Raw genomic sequence first — 13,810 nt, forward strand, 5'->3', positions numbered from 1 at the left:
TTTATGTGAGCCATTCTATGTGATTTAAGGGTGTGGTTTAGAACAGTGCGTTTTTACATCTGTGACCTGGGTTTGTAATAAGTCTAAGCTAATGAAACAAATCCAAGTTATTGTTCCATACTGTCATGCTCAGCCAAATTGCTACTGGACCTGAGTATAAAGCTGTGCTCGCTTTAACGGCATGGTGTTTGACAAGTACTGCATTCTTCAATTGGCTTCAGCTGCCTGATGCACAATAGGTTTCACCAGCCCACTATCCACTGGTACCAAAAAAAAATCCAGAGGTCAACACACAAAATGCTGGAGGAACTCAGCAGGTCAGACAGCTTCTATGGAAATGAATAAGTGGTTAACGTTTTGGGCCAAGCCTCATCAGTGCAGACCCTGCTCTAAGATCAATCTAACCCTCCCCTCCTGCATAGCCCTTCATTTTTCTATCATCCACGTGCCCATCCAAGTTTCTTAAATGTCCCTAATGTATCTGCATCTACTATCGCCTCTGGCAGTGCAGTCCGTGCACTCCCAACTCCCACTTTATAAAAAAAAACTTGCCTCTAACATCCTCCCCTATACTTTCTTCCAATTGCCTTAAAATGATGCTCCCTGTATTAGTCATTTCCAACCCTTTCCTCTTCTCAAAGCTACTTGCATTCTCCCTTATCTTTGCCTCATTAAGGTGGATGGGGAGAAAAATTCATCATTGGTTATCAGGGCTAAATGACAGTGACAGTGGGTTCGTTGTCTGAATCAAGTGTGTAACCAGTGGTCAATATTGTGACATGTAATTGATGTCAGTAAACGAAGATGAATTGGTCTTGCTTTGTTCACTGCTTACATCTTTAACTATTTACAGACAGTCTGCCTCTCCAGCAGCCAGTCCCAGTTTGTGAAATAGGCAACATTTCAAGCACCTTTTCAGGAAATCAAGATGTTTCAAAGCATTTTACAGCCAAAACTACATTGTAACACGAGGAATTTTCATTTACCAATTTCTCAAGCCCAGGAATGTGCTAACAACTAAATCAGGGTGTGAAAATGGTTGGGAACCCCTGGACTAGATGAAGAATTTTAACACAGCAATTTCCTAAAACCAGGAATAGATTAATAGCTAGATGATCAGTGTTGAAACAGCCTGGTGTGAACACACTGATTACCTTATACTTTGCATTTATTTCAATCAATCGGCAATGTTTTACAGTTTACATTATGATCTTGCACTTTATCATTTAACTGCACAGCACTTTTTTGGTAGCCTTTACATTTTCCTCTGCAGTGTTACTGTTTTATTTGTATTGTCTTGCAACTATATTGACCAAATGTGTGCCACTTCTAACCCCACATAACAGTACTGGGGCCGTAGGCTTATGTATATGCTGTGAAATTTCAGGTGCTTGTCAAGATCCTTAAATACTTTCTCCACCAGTTTGTCTTACATATTGCGTATACAGAATAAATCATGACACAATTCATTGAACTAGAATAAGGTAAAGCAATAACAATGCAAACTAAATGTAAATGGAAAAAAAATACAGTGCAAGTAAATAAAGTGAAGGATCATAAACATAAGACATAGGAATAGAATTAGGCCATTTGGCACATAGAGTCTATTCAGCTATTTCATTATGGCTGATCCACTTTTCCTCTCAGCCCCAATCTCCTGCCTTCCTCCCGTATCCCTTCATGCCCTGACCAATCAGGATTCTATCAACCTCAGCCTTAAATGTACATAAAGACATGGCCTCCACAGGAGCCTCTGGCAATGAATTCCACAGATTCACCACTCTCTGACTAAAGAAATTCCTCTCCTCATCTCTTCTAAAATGATGCCCCTCTATTCTGAGGTTGTGCCCAAAACTGCTCACAATTCCCCAAGTGAGGCCTCACCCATGCTTTATAAAGTCTCAACATTATCCATCTATCTTCATATCATCTGCAAACTTTGCAACAAAGCCATCAATTCCATCATCCAAATCATTCACATATAACATAAAAAAAAAATCGGTCTCAACATAGACCCCTGTGAAATACCACTAGTCATTGGCAGTCAACCAGAAAAGGCTCCCTTTATTCCCATTCTTTGGCTCCTGCCAATCAGCCATTGCTTTATCCACACTAGAATCTTCCCTGTAATACCATAGGCTCGTAGCTTGTTAAGCAGCCTCATGTGGCACCTTGTCAAAAGCCTACTGAAAATCCAATAACATAACATCAACTGATTCTCCTTTCTCTACCTTGCTTGTTATTTCTTCAAAGAATTGCAACAGATTTGTCAGGCAAGATTTTCTCTTGAGGAAACCATGCTGACTATGGCCTATTTGATTACATGCCTCCAAATACCCCGAAACCTCGTCCTTAACAATCGACTCCAACACCTTCCCAAACACTGAAGTCGGACTAATGACGTATAATTTCCTTCCTTCTGCCCCTCTCTCTTCTTGAAAAGTGGAGTGATATTTGCAATTTTCCAATCCTCTGGAACCTTTCCAGAATCTAGTGAGGCTTGAAAGATCATTACTAACGCCTCCACAATCTTTTCAGCCACCTCTTTCAGAACCCTGGGGTGTATTCCATCTGGTGTGGGTGACTTATCTACCTTCAGACTTTCAGTTTCCCAAGAAACTTCTCTCTGTTTATGCTACACACCTCATGACCCCTGACACCTTGAACTTCTACCATACTTTTAGTGTCTTCCACAGTGAAGACTGATACAAAATACTTATTCAATTTGTCTACAATATTGTTGTCCCCTATTACTACCTCTGCAGCATTGTTTTCCTGTGGTCCACTATCCACTCTCACCACTCTTTTACACAAGAAACTCTTGGCATCCTCTTTAACGTTATTGGTTATCTTATTTTCATATTCCATTTTTACCTTCAGAATGACTTTTTAGTTGCCTTCTGTTGGTATTTGAAAGCTTCCCAATCTTCTAACTTCCCACTAATTTCCAACATACCATCCGGGTGTCCCTATCGCACCCGTAGTAACTCGTCCCTATTCCTCTGACTAAAGAATCTCCTATCAACACTGCAATCCCCTTCACCTCTCTGCTCTTCTGAGTCACAGCACCGGAGACCAAGTTGCTGTGGCTCCCCCTGGTGGTCATCCTCATCAATAGTAGCTAAAGTTGTATACTTATTGAGAGGAATGGCCACAGGTTAACTCTGCACTGGCTGTGCTTTTCCCCTCCTTCTCCTGACAGTCACCCAGTTACCTGTCTCCTGCAACCTAAGAGTGACTACCTTCTTGTAACTCTTGTCTATCACTTCCTCATTCTCCCATATGAGTTGAAGGTCATCGAGCCACAGCTCCAGTTCCTTAATATGTTCTCTCAGCAGTTGCAACTCGGTGCACCTGGTGCAGATGTGTTTATCTGGAGACTGACATCTCCCAGACTTCCCACATCCCACAATAGTACAAAACACTGACTCTAGAGCCACTCTATGCCCTAACAGATGAGGAATGACCAAATGAGAGGGAGGGAGGGGGAGGGAGAGAGGGGGGAGGGGAGGGGACCCCCTACAAGGCAATGTACCTCACCCGAACCTGATTAAAAGTAGCTCTTTCTATGCAGTCCTGATGTGGATTGGCCAACTTGGAGAAAACTGGCTCAAAGCTCTGCTTTTAAATCTTGAATGCGGAAGACCGGTTGCTGTGATGGTATCACCATTCATTATATAAACCACTAATTTAATGCTAAAGTGGGACTGGTACGTGGATAAGAAAGGTTTTAAAGAGTTGTTTGTCTATAAAAGATTAGATTAGCTGTATTTGTCACATGTACATCGAAACATACAATGAATTGTGTCATTGTGTTAGTGTGAGAATGTGCTGGGGCAGCCCGCAGGTGTCTCCATGCTTCCACCATCACAGCATGCCCACAACTCACTAACCATGACCCATGTCTTCGGAGTGTGGGGGGAAACCCACACAGTCACAGGGAGAGTGTACAAACTCCTAAAGACAGAGGGGGCGGAGAAGGTTATGGGTCAAAAATGGTGAAATGGGATTGGATTTGGATGGGGATCTTAATTGGCACAGGGCATGTGGGCTGAAGGGCCATTTTCTGTTCTGTATGATTCTATGATAGTATTTTAATCAAATAAATTGCATTTCATACGATTCCTTATAAAAATGAGAGCAACACACACAAAATGCTGGAGGAACTCCACAGGTCAGGTTGTCTTTATGGAGAGAATTAAAGATGAGACTTCATCAGGACCCAAACCATCAACTCTATTCCTCTCCATAGACACTGCCTGACCTGCTGAGATCCTCTAGCATTTTGTATATGTTAATCTGGATTTCCAGCATCTACAAAATACCTTATATTTGTTGTTATAGAAATGTTTTTTTTGCTTAAAGTAAATGTAGACATGCATGGCAGAACAAATACCTTGCTGAACTTCAGTGTTACACAGCTCCAATTAGGAGACCATATGTGAGATAAATTAGCACAATAATTAAACTTTCCACATGAGCAATTCTTAAAAAATATTCATGCTGGTGATGCAAAGCTAACATGAAGCAGGTGTTGAGTGTTTAATTTGGCTTAACTACTTTATGCTGTCTGTACTCTAGGGTCACAGTGACACTTAACTAAATAAAAGGAACACTGCCACAGTAAAGCAGCATCTGTCATCAAGAACTGCCACCATCCAGACCATGTTCTCTTTTCACTGCTGCCATCAGGATCTAATCAATGTCCCTGTGCAACCTACAACAACCCTCCACTTTATCCACAACTCCACCAACTTTCATGTCATCTGAAATCTTACTAACTCACCCTTCCACCTCTTCACCCAAGTCATTGATAAAAATCACCAAGCGTAGGGGTCAGAGAGCAGATCCCTGTGGAACACCACTGGACACTGACTCTGGGCTGAATACGCTCATTCTAATACCACCCTCTGCCTTCTATCAGCAAGGGAATTCTGAGTCCATACAGCCACATTTCTCTGCATCCACTGCCTCCTGACTGCAGGAAACACAATTAGATGCCTTCCATGTACACCATGTCCATTGCACTAACTTCATCAATTTGTTTTGTCACTTCCTCTAAGAATTCAGTCAGACTCGAGGCATGGTCTGCAAGGTCAGTCAGACTCGAGGCAAGGCTATGCTAACTATCTCTAACCAAACTATGCTTCTCCAAATACTCATAAATCCTGTTTCTAAAAATCTCCTCCAACAATTTGCCCACCACTGAAGTAGGACTCACTTGAGAAAATACGTAAACCTAACTGAATTTGTTACATGGATGTCAGAGAAGGATAAATATGGTGTTGGTTGTGAATTCATCTTCCAGACTGAGATTTGAGAAAGTGTTAGATAGACAAGGTTTCAGTTTACATTGAAGATGAGGTAATGGGAAGATATAAAAATCCAGTCCAAATCACAAGAAGGATCTATTCATTGAATTGATTCAGGTTCAAGAACAATTACAGTATTACCCCACAACCATCAGGCTCCTGAACCAGCAAGGGTAACTTCACTCTCCTCAATACTGAATTGATTCCACAACCTATGGACTCACTTTCAAAGGCTCTACAACCCATAAGACCATAAGACATAGGAGCAGAATTAGTCCATTTGACTCATTGGGTCTGCTCCACCATTTCAACATGGCTGATCCGTTTTTCCTCTCAGCCCCAGTCTCCTGCCTTCCCCCTTCATGCCCTGACCAATCAAGAATCCATCAAACTCTGCCTTAAATATACATAAGGACTTGGCCTCTTGGCCTCCACAGCTGCCTGTGGCAACGAATTCCACAGATTCACCAATCCCTGACTAAAGAAATTCCTCCTCATCTCCATTCTAAACAGATGCCACTCTATTCTGAGGCTGTGTCCTTTGGTCTTCAACTCTTCCACCATAGGAAACATCCTCTCCACATTCACTCTATCAAGGCCTTTCACCATATGATAAGTTTTAATGTCACCCCTCATTCTTCTGAATTTCAGTGAATACAGGCCCAGAGACATCAAACCGTCTTCATATGACAAGCTGTTCAAACCTGGAATCATTTTCATGAACCTGCTTTGAACTCTCTCCAGTTTCAGCACATCCTTTCTAAGATAAGGTGCCCAAATCTGCTCAATATATTCCAAATGAGGCCTCATCAATGCTTTATAAAGTTTCAATGTTACATCCTTGCTTTTATATTCCAGTCCTCTCGAAATGAATGCTACCACCGCACTTGCCTTCCTCACCACCAGCTCAACCTGCAAATTAACCTTCTGGCAACCCTGCACAAGCACTCCCAAGTCCCTTTGAGCATCAGTTTTTTTTTTCCAAGTCAAGTCAAGTCGCTTTATATTGTCATTTCGACGATAACTGCTGGTGCAGTACACAGTAAAAACCAGACAATGTTTTTCAGGACCATGGTGCTACATGAACAATAGAAAAACGACACTGAACTATGTAAAACAACACAAAAACTAGACTAGGCTACAGACCTACCCAGGACTGCATAAAGTACACAGAACAGTGCAGGCATTACAATAAATAATAAACAAGACAATAGGCACAGTAGAGAGCAGTAGGTTGGTAATCCGATGGCTTGGGGGAAAACTGTTCCATAAATAAACAGCTGAATGGTGGCGTCCAGGATTCCGTCCGTTTCTGTACTCCCACCGAGTATTTCATTGGAGTCGGATGTAGTCCAGTTTAATGTCCATTGGAGAGCAGAATGGACAGGAGAGCCGGCTGGCCAGGGCTTGCTTTTTTCCTGGCACAGACTCCTGCCCGCTTGCCTCGCTTCCGCTTCCTCGCACATTGCTTACGATGTCTCCAACTCTGGCCACTGGCAACAGGCGACTCTGAGAACTGTAGTTTCTCTTTGTAGTTTTTGTATTTTCTCTCCATTTAGAAAATAGTCAACCCTTTAATTTCTTCTATCAAAGTGCATGATCATACACTTCCTGATACTATGTTCCATCTGTCACTTCTTTGCCCATTATCCTAATCTGTCTAAGTTCTTCTGTAGCATCTCTACTTCCTCAAAACTACCTATTCCTCCACCTATCTTCATATCACTTGCAAACTTTGCATCAAAGCCATCAGTTCCACCATCCAAATCATTAACATATAACGTAAAAAGAATCGGTTTCAGCACAGACCCTTGTGAACACCACTATTCACCAGTAGCCAAACAGAAAAGGCTCCCTTTATTCCCATTCATTGCCTCCTGCCAGTCAGTCACTGTTTTATCCATACTAGAATCATGTGTGGCACCATGTCAAAGGCCTTCTGAAAATCCTAATATACAAAATCAACTGGCTATCATTTGTCTATCCTGCTTGTTATTTCTTCAAAGAATTCCAACAGATTCGTCAGGCAAGATTTTGCCTTGGTGACTATGGCCTATATGATCATGTGCCTCTAAGAACTCTGAAACTACATCCTTCACAGTCAATTCCAACATCTTCCCAATCACTGTGATCAGACTAACTGGCCTATAATTTCCTTTCTATTGCCTATCTCCCTTCTTGAAGAGTGGAGTGACATTTACGATGTTCCAGTCTTCAGGAACCATTCCAGAATCTAGTACTTCTTGAGAGATCATTACTAATGCCTCCACAATCTCTTTGGCTACCTCTTTCAGAACTCTGGGGCATACACCATCTGGTGCAGGTGACTTATCTACCTTCAGACCTTTCAGTTACCCAAGAACCTTCTCCCTAGTTATGGTAATTTCACACACTTCATGCCACCTGACACCTAGAACTTCCACCATACTGTTAGTGTCTTCCACAGTGAAGACTGATGCAAAATACTTATTCCATTCATCCGCCATTTCTTTGCCCCCCCTCCATTTTTACCACTCCATCATCATCTTCTAGCAGTCTAATATCCACTCTCACCTCTCTTTTTATAGTTTATGTATCTGAAGAAAATTTGGTATCTCTTTAATATTATTAGCTAGCTTACTTTTCTATTCCTTCTTTAACTTCTCAATAACTTTATAGTTACCTTCTGTTGATATTTAAAAGCTTCCCAATCCTCTAACTTCCCACTCACTTTTGCTCTATTATATGCCCTCTCTTTGGCTTTTATGCTGGCTTTGACTTCTCTTGTTAGCCACAGTTGAGTCATCCTCCTCTTTGGGATGTATATATACTGTGCCTTCCAAATTGCTTCTAGAAATTCCAGCCATTGCTGCTCTGCCAACAACCCTGCCAGTGTTCTTTTCCAATTAACTCTGGTCAACTCAGTTCTCATGCCTCTGTAATTCCCTTCACTCTACTGTAATACGGTTACACCTGCCTTCAGCTTCTCCTTCTCCAAATTCAAAGTGAATTTGACCAAATTCTGATCACTTGCCCCTAAGGGTTCTTTTACCTTAAACTTTCTAATCAATTCCAGTTCATTGCACAACATCCAATCCAGAATAGCTAATCCCTTAGTGGGCTCAACCATGAGCTGCTCTATAAAGCCATCTCATAGTCATTCTAGAAATTCCCCCTCTTGGGCTCTAGTACCAACCTGATTTTCCCAATTTACCTGCATATTAAAATCCCCATATGACTATTGTAACATTGTCCTTTTGGCGTGCATTTTCTTTCTCCCTTTCTAACTTGTAGACTACAACCTTATTACTGTTTGCAGCTCTGTATACAACTTCCATCAGGGTCTTTTTACCCTTGCAGTTCCTTAGCTCTGTGCACAATGATCCAGTACCTTCCAACACCATGTCACCACTTTCTATTGATTTCCCACAGCCTTGCGACCGACCATCCACTTGTTGGAAACACGTGCATTTCTCAACCTCAGAGATGACCAGGCTGCAGGTCGTATCAGCGACTCTCCTCAGGGGTTCGTCAGTGTTGGCAACATCCAATCGAGCGTAAAAAAGATTTATGCTCATTGCACTTTTTGATAACTTATACACTTTATTCTGCAGTTTTTGTGCTACTTTATTCTAGTTCAATGCACTGTGTAATGATTTGATCTGTATGAACAGTATGCAAAATAACTTCACTGTACATGTGACAATAGCATTATCAATACCAATAACAATAATAATGTCGATGGCTACGGTACAGTTTTTTTAAAGCAGGAAGTATTCTGTGTTAACAGTTCTGCACTCATTATGCAATGCAGTGATCAGATTAAAACATGGCAACCAATCTTAAAACAATACTGTGATATGTTGTATTTGTCAAAGCATTAATTCTCCATTGAAATTAATGAAGGTTATTGAGAACTAATTTATCTCAGTACATTGCAGTGAGTAAGCCAACAGATCCTGACCAGGTAACCATCAAAGCAATTACACTTGGCGTGTTACAGACTTATCTCCATTGTCCTAATAACAGACTTCCAAAGCAAAATCTGTATCATTAAACCAAATTAAAAAGAGGTTAATTTAATGGAATAAATTATGTTCCCAGTGCCAAGAATCAATTAATCTTTCTTCAAGATTAATTAGAGAAAGATCAAAGTTTATAGATTAATTAATAGAGCTGAAAATTATGCAGGATGTATTTTTATTCCGACCTCTTCTTATCCTGATGATGTGTTTTATCTGCATCTTTCTCCCCTTGTTCAACATTCTCCCCACAGCTATCCATAGTTCAGAACATAGCTTCTGGGATGCAAGACTTCAAATTTCAAAAGTTCAAAGTAAATTTCTATATCAAAGTACATATATGACACCATATACAACCATGAGATTTGGTTTCTTGTGGGCATACACAGTAAATCCAAGAAACACAATAGAATTAATGAAAGACCGCATCCAACATGGTAAACAATCAATGTGCAAAGGACAGCAAACTGCAAATATGAAAGATTAATAATAAATTATCAAAATACACAATAAAAGACCAACAAATTCAAGATGATTAATGTAGAAAATGCCAAGAACCAGAAACAATGCAACACATTACAGGATCCTCTAGCAGTTTAACTCAATCTGATTATTTACACAGGCACAATCAAGTGGCAAACATCATTCACCAAAATCTTGCTTTAAAGTAGAAATTCATAAAATAAATCATGACTTACTATAAATACAAGCCTGATCTAGTTTTCCACAGTCAGAATTCCACAAATTATATTATGACCGATCCATTATTACTGATTGGACAATCCATAATAACCATCTAGATATGATAATGCATGATAAACAAGCAAAACCAACTTAATTAATAGATATAGCCATTCCAAACACACATAACATACAGAAATCAATGTGAAAAACACCAAAAATATGCTGAATTAAAAGAGGAAATTGAAAGACTTTGGAACATGAACAGGGTGTACATTGTTCTGATAGTAATATCAACAACTGGTATCATCCCGAAGTCACTACACAATGGCATAAACAAGGAGGACTAACAGTAATATCAATGTCAATCTCCAGAAAGCCACAATACTGAATACCGCTAGAATAGTCCAAAAGTTCCTAGTAATTGAGAAATGAGCGGGCTTGGCTATGCCCATACCTCAGATTTTACCAGCTTGAGTGGGGAGAAAAAAAATAATAATAAATAAACAATAAGTATTCAGAACATGAGATGAAGAGTCCGTGAAAGTGAGCCCATAGGTTGTGGGAACAGTTCAGTGATGGGGTGAGTAAAGTTGAGTGAAGTTATCCCCACTGGTTCAAGAGGCTGATGGTTGAAGGATTTAACTGTTCCTGATCCAGGTAGTGAGAGTCCTGAGGCTTCCTGATGGCAGCAGTGAGAAGAGAGCGTTGTCTGGATGATGTGTGCCCTTGATGATGGATACTGCTTTCTTGCAACAGCGCTCCATGTAGATGTGCTCAGTAGGGGGAAGGGCTTTAACCATGGCGGACTGGGCCGCATCCACTACTTTTTGTAGGATCTTCCATCCAAGGGCATTGGTGTTTACATACCAGGCTGTGACGCAACCAGTCAATATACTTTCCACCACACACCTATAGAAGTTTGTCACAGCTAGATGTCATGCTGAATCATCACAAACTTCTAAGAAGGTAGAGGCACTGCTGTACCTTCATAATTGCACTGAGGAATTTAAAGTTGCTGACTCCCTCCACCTCTGATCCCCTGATGAGGACTGGCTCATGAACCTGCAGTTTCCTCCTCCTGAAGTCAATAATCAGCTCCTTGTTCTTACTAACATTGAGTAAGAGTTCGATGTTGTGGCACCCACTCAGCCAGATTTTCAATCTCCCTCCAATATACTGATCAGTCAACTCGTCTGGTTCAGTAACGATAGTCAGCAAACTTAAATATGGCATTGGAGCTGTGCTTATACTTAGTGGAGTTGGGTTTATCCAGGTATTTTGCAAAGTGATGTGGTTATTTGTCTCCATCCTTGTCAGGCAGTGAATTTCCAATCCCTTCCCAACATGAGTGAGAATGTTTCATTTCAAACGTCCTGCAAACCAGGGGTTTGTGGACTCCTGATTGGGAACTCCAGCTCTAATCCTTCCATCAGTTACCTTATTCATATCTTTTCTACTAAGACTAGATCACCATAAGACAGAGGAGCAGAATTAGGCTATTCATCTCATCAAGGCTACTCCACCATTCCATCATAGCTGATTTATTATTCCTTTCAACTCCTGACTTCTCCTTGTAACTTTTTATGTCCTTATTAATTAGGAACCTATCAACTTTCACTTCAAATATACCCAATGACTTGGCCTCCAAAGCTGAATGTGGCAATGTATAAATGTTCCCTATCCCTCCTTTAAACCACCCATCTCCTCTGTTGTCTGTCTCTTAGAAACATAGAAAACCTACAGCACACTACAGGCCCTTCAGCCCACAAAACTGTGCCGAACATGTCTCTCCTTAGAAATCACTTAGGGTTACCCATAGCCCTCTATTTTTCTGAGCTCCATGTACCTATCCAGGAGTCTCTTAAAAGACCCTATCGTATCCACCTCTACCACCATTGCCGGTAGCCCATTCCACGCACTTACCGCTCTCTGTGTAAAAAACTTACCTGACAGCACCTCTGTACCTACTTCCAAGCACCTTAAAACTGTTCTCTCCCGTGCTAGTCATTTCAGCCCTGAGAAAAAGCCTCTGACTATCCACACGATCAATGCCTCTCATCATCTTCTATCAGGTCACCTCTGATCCTCTGTCGCTCCAAGGAAAAAAGACCAAGTTCACTCAACCTATTCTCATAAGGCATGTCCCCAATCCAGGCAACATCCTTGTAAATCTCCTCTGCACCCTTTCTATGGTTTCCACATCCTTCCTATAGCGAGGTGACCAGAACTGAGCACAGTACTCCAAGTGGGGTCTGACCAGGGTCCTATATAGCTGCAACATTACCTCTTGGCTCCTAAACTCAATCCCATGATTGATGAAGGCCAATGCACCATATACTTTCATAACCACAGAGTCAATCTGCGCAGCAGGTTTGTGTGTCCTATGGACTCGGACCCCAAGATCCCTCTGATCCTCCACACTGCCAAGAGTTTTACCATTAGTACTATATTCTGCCATCATATTTGACCTACCAAAATGAACCACCTCAGACTTATCTGGGTTGAACTCCATCTGCCACTACCCAGCCCAGTTTTGCATCCTATCAATATCCCACTGTAACCTCTGACAGCCCTCCACACTATCCACACCACCCCCAACCTTTGTGTCATCAGCAAATTTACTAACCCATCCCTCCACTTCTTCATCCAGGTCATTTATAAAACTCACAAAGAGTAGGGGGTCCCAGAACAGATCCCTGAGGCACACCACTTTTCACCGGCCTCCATGCAGAATATGACCCAACTACAACCACTCTTTGCCTTCTGTGGGCAAGCTAGTTCTGGATCCACAAAGCAATGTACCCTTGGATCCCATGTTTCCTTACTTTCTCAATAAGCCTTGCATAGGGTACCTTGTGAAATCCCTTGCTGAAATCCATATACACTACATCTACGGCTCTACCTTCATCAACGTGTTTAGTCACATCCTCAAAAAATTCAGTCAGGCTCATAAGGCACGACCTGCCTTTCACAAAGCCACGCTGACTATTCCTAATCATATTATGCCTCTCCAAATGTTCATAAATCCTGCCTCTCACAATCTTCTCCATAAACTTACCAACCACTGAAGTAAGACTCACTGGTCTATAATTTCCTGGGCCATCTCTACTCCCTTCCTTGAATAATGGAACAACATCTGCAAGCCTCCAGTCCTCCGGAACCTCTCCCATCCCCATTGCTGATGCAAAGATCATCGCCAGAGGCTCAGCAATCTTCCATTCATGATCTTTTTGTCATCACCAAGAGCTCATTAAGAGATCTGGGACCAAAGCTATTTGAACAGAAACAACAGAGGTCACCATGACTTCAGGGGAGAGAGGAGCAGCCACTGTAAGGGGAACACTCAATTTGTGAGTAAAAGAAAACAAAGGCGAGTCAGTCAGGGTTGAGAACTCCCTTGAGGTGGGTCTGAGTGAAGTCTCTTGCTGAAGCTTTTGTTGTGCTGCAGTTATTGTGATCATCAAAGGAAGGAAATGGGAAAAAATAGTATCTGAACTTACCTTCACACCACAGGAGAACCTTTCGAAAACATTTAATGCTTGTTTGATCCCACTAATACGATCATCGCCCTGAGAACATCAAATAATTAAATTCTGTTTAATGTCCTGTGAAATTTTTACACAAAGGTATAAAACAGGGATTTTAATTGTTATGATGTGTGCTAAAGATGGTTAATGGTCTAATTTTCAAAATGCAGGGCGTCCAGATTTTTAATTTATTTATAAATTGATAGATGTGGTAGACTGGAAATTCAGGCTACAGCTAACTCGCTTGCAAGAAATCCTAGGAATATACTTTATACTTGTCGCCAAA

The sequence above is a fragment of the Mobula birostris genome, chromosome 10 (assembly GCF_030028105.1).
Source record: "Mobula birostris isolate sMobBir1 chromosome 10, sMobBir1.hap1, whole genome shotgun sequence".
Taxonomy (NCBI): Eukaryota; Metazoa; Chordata; class Chondrichthyes; order Myliobatiformes; family Myliobatidae; genus Mobula; species Mobula birostris.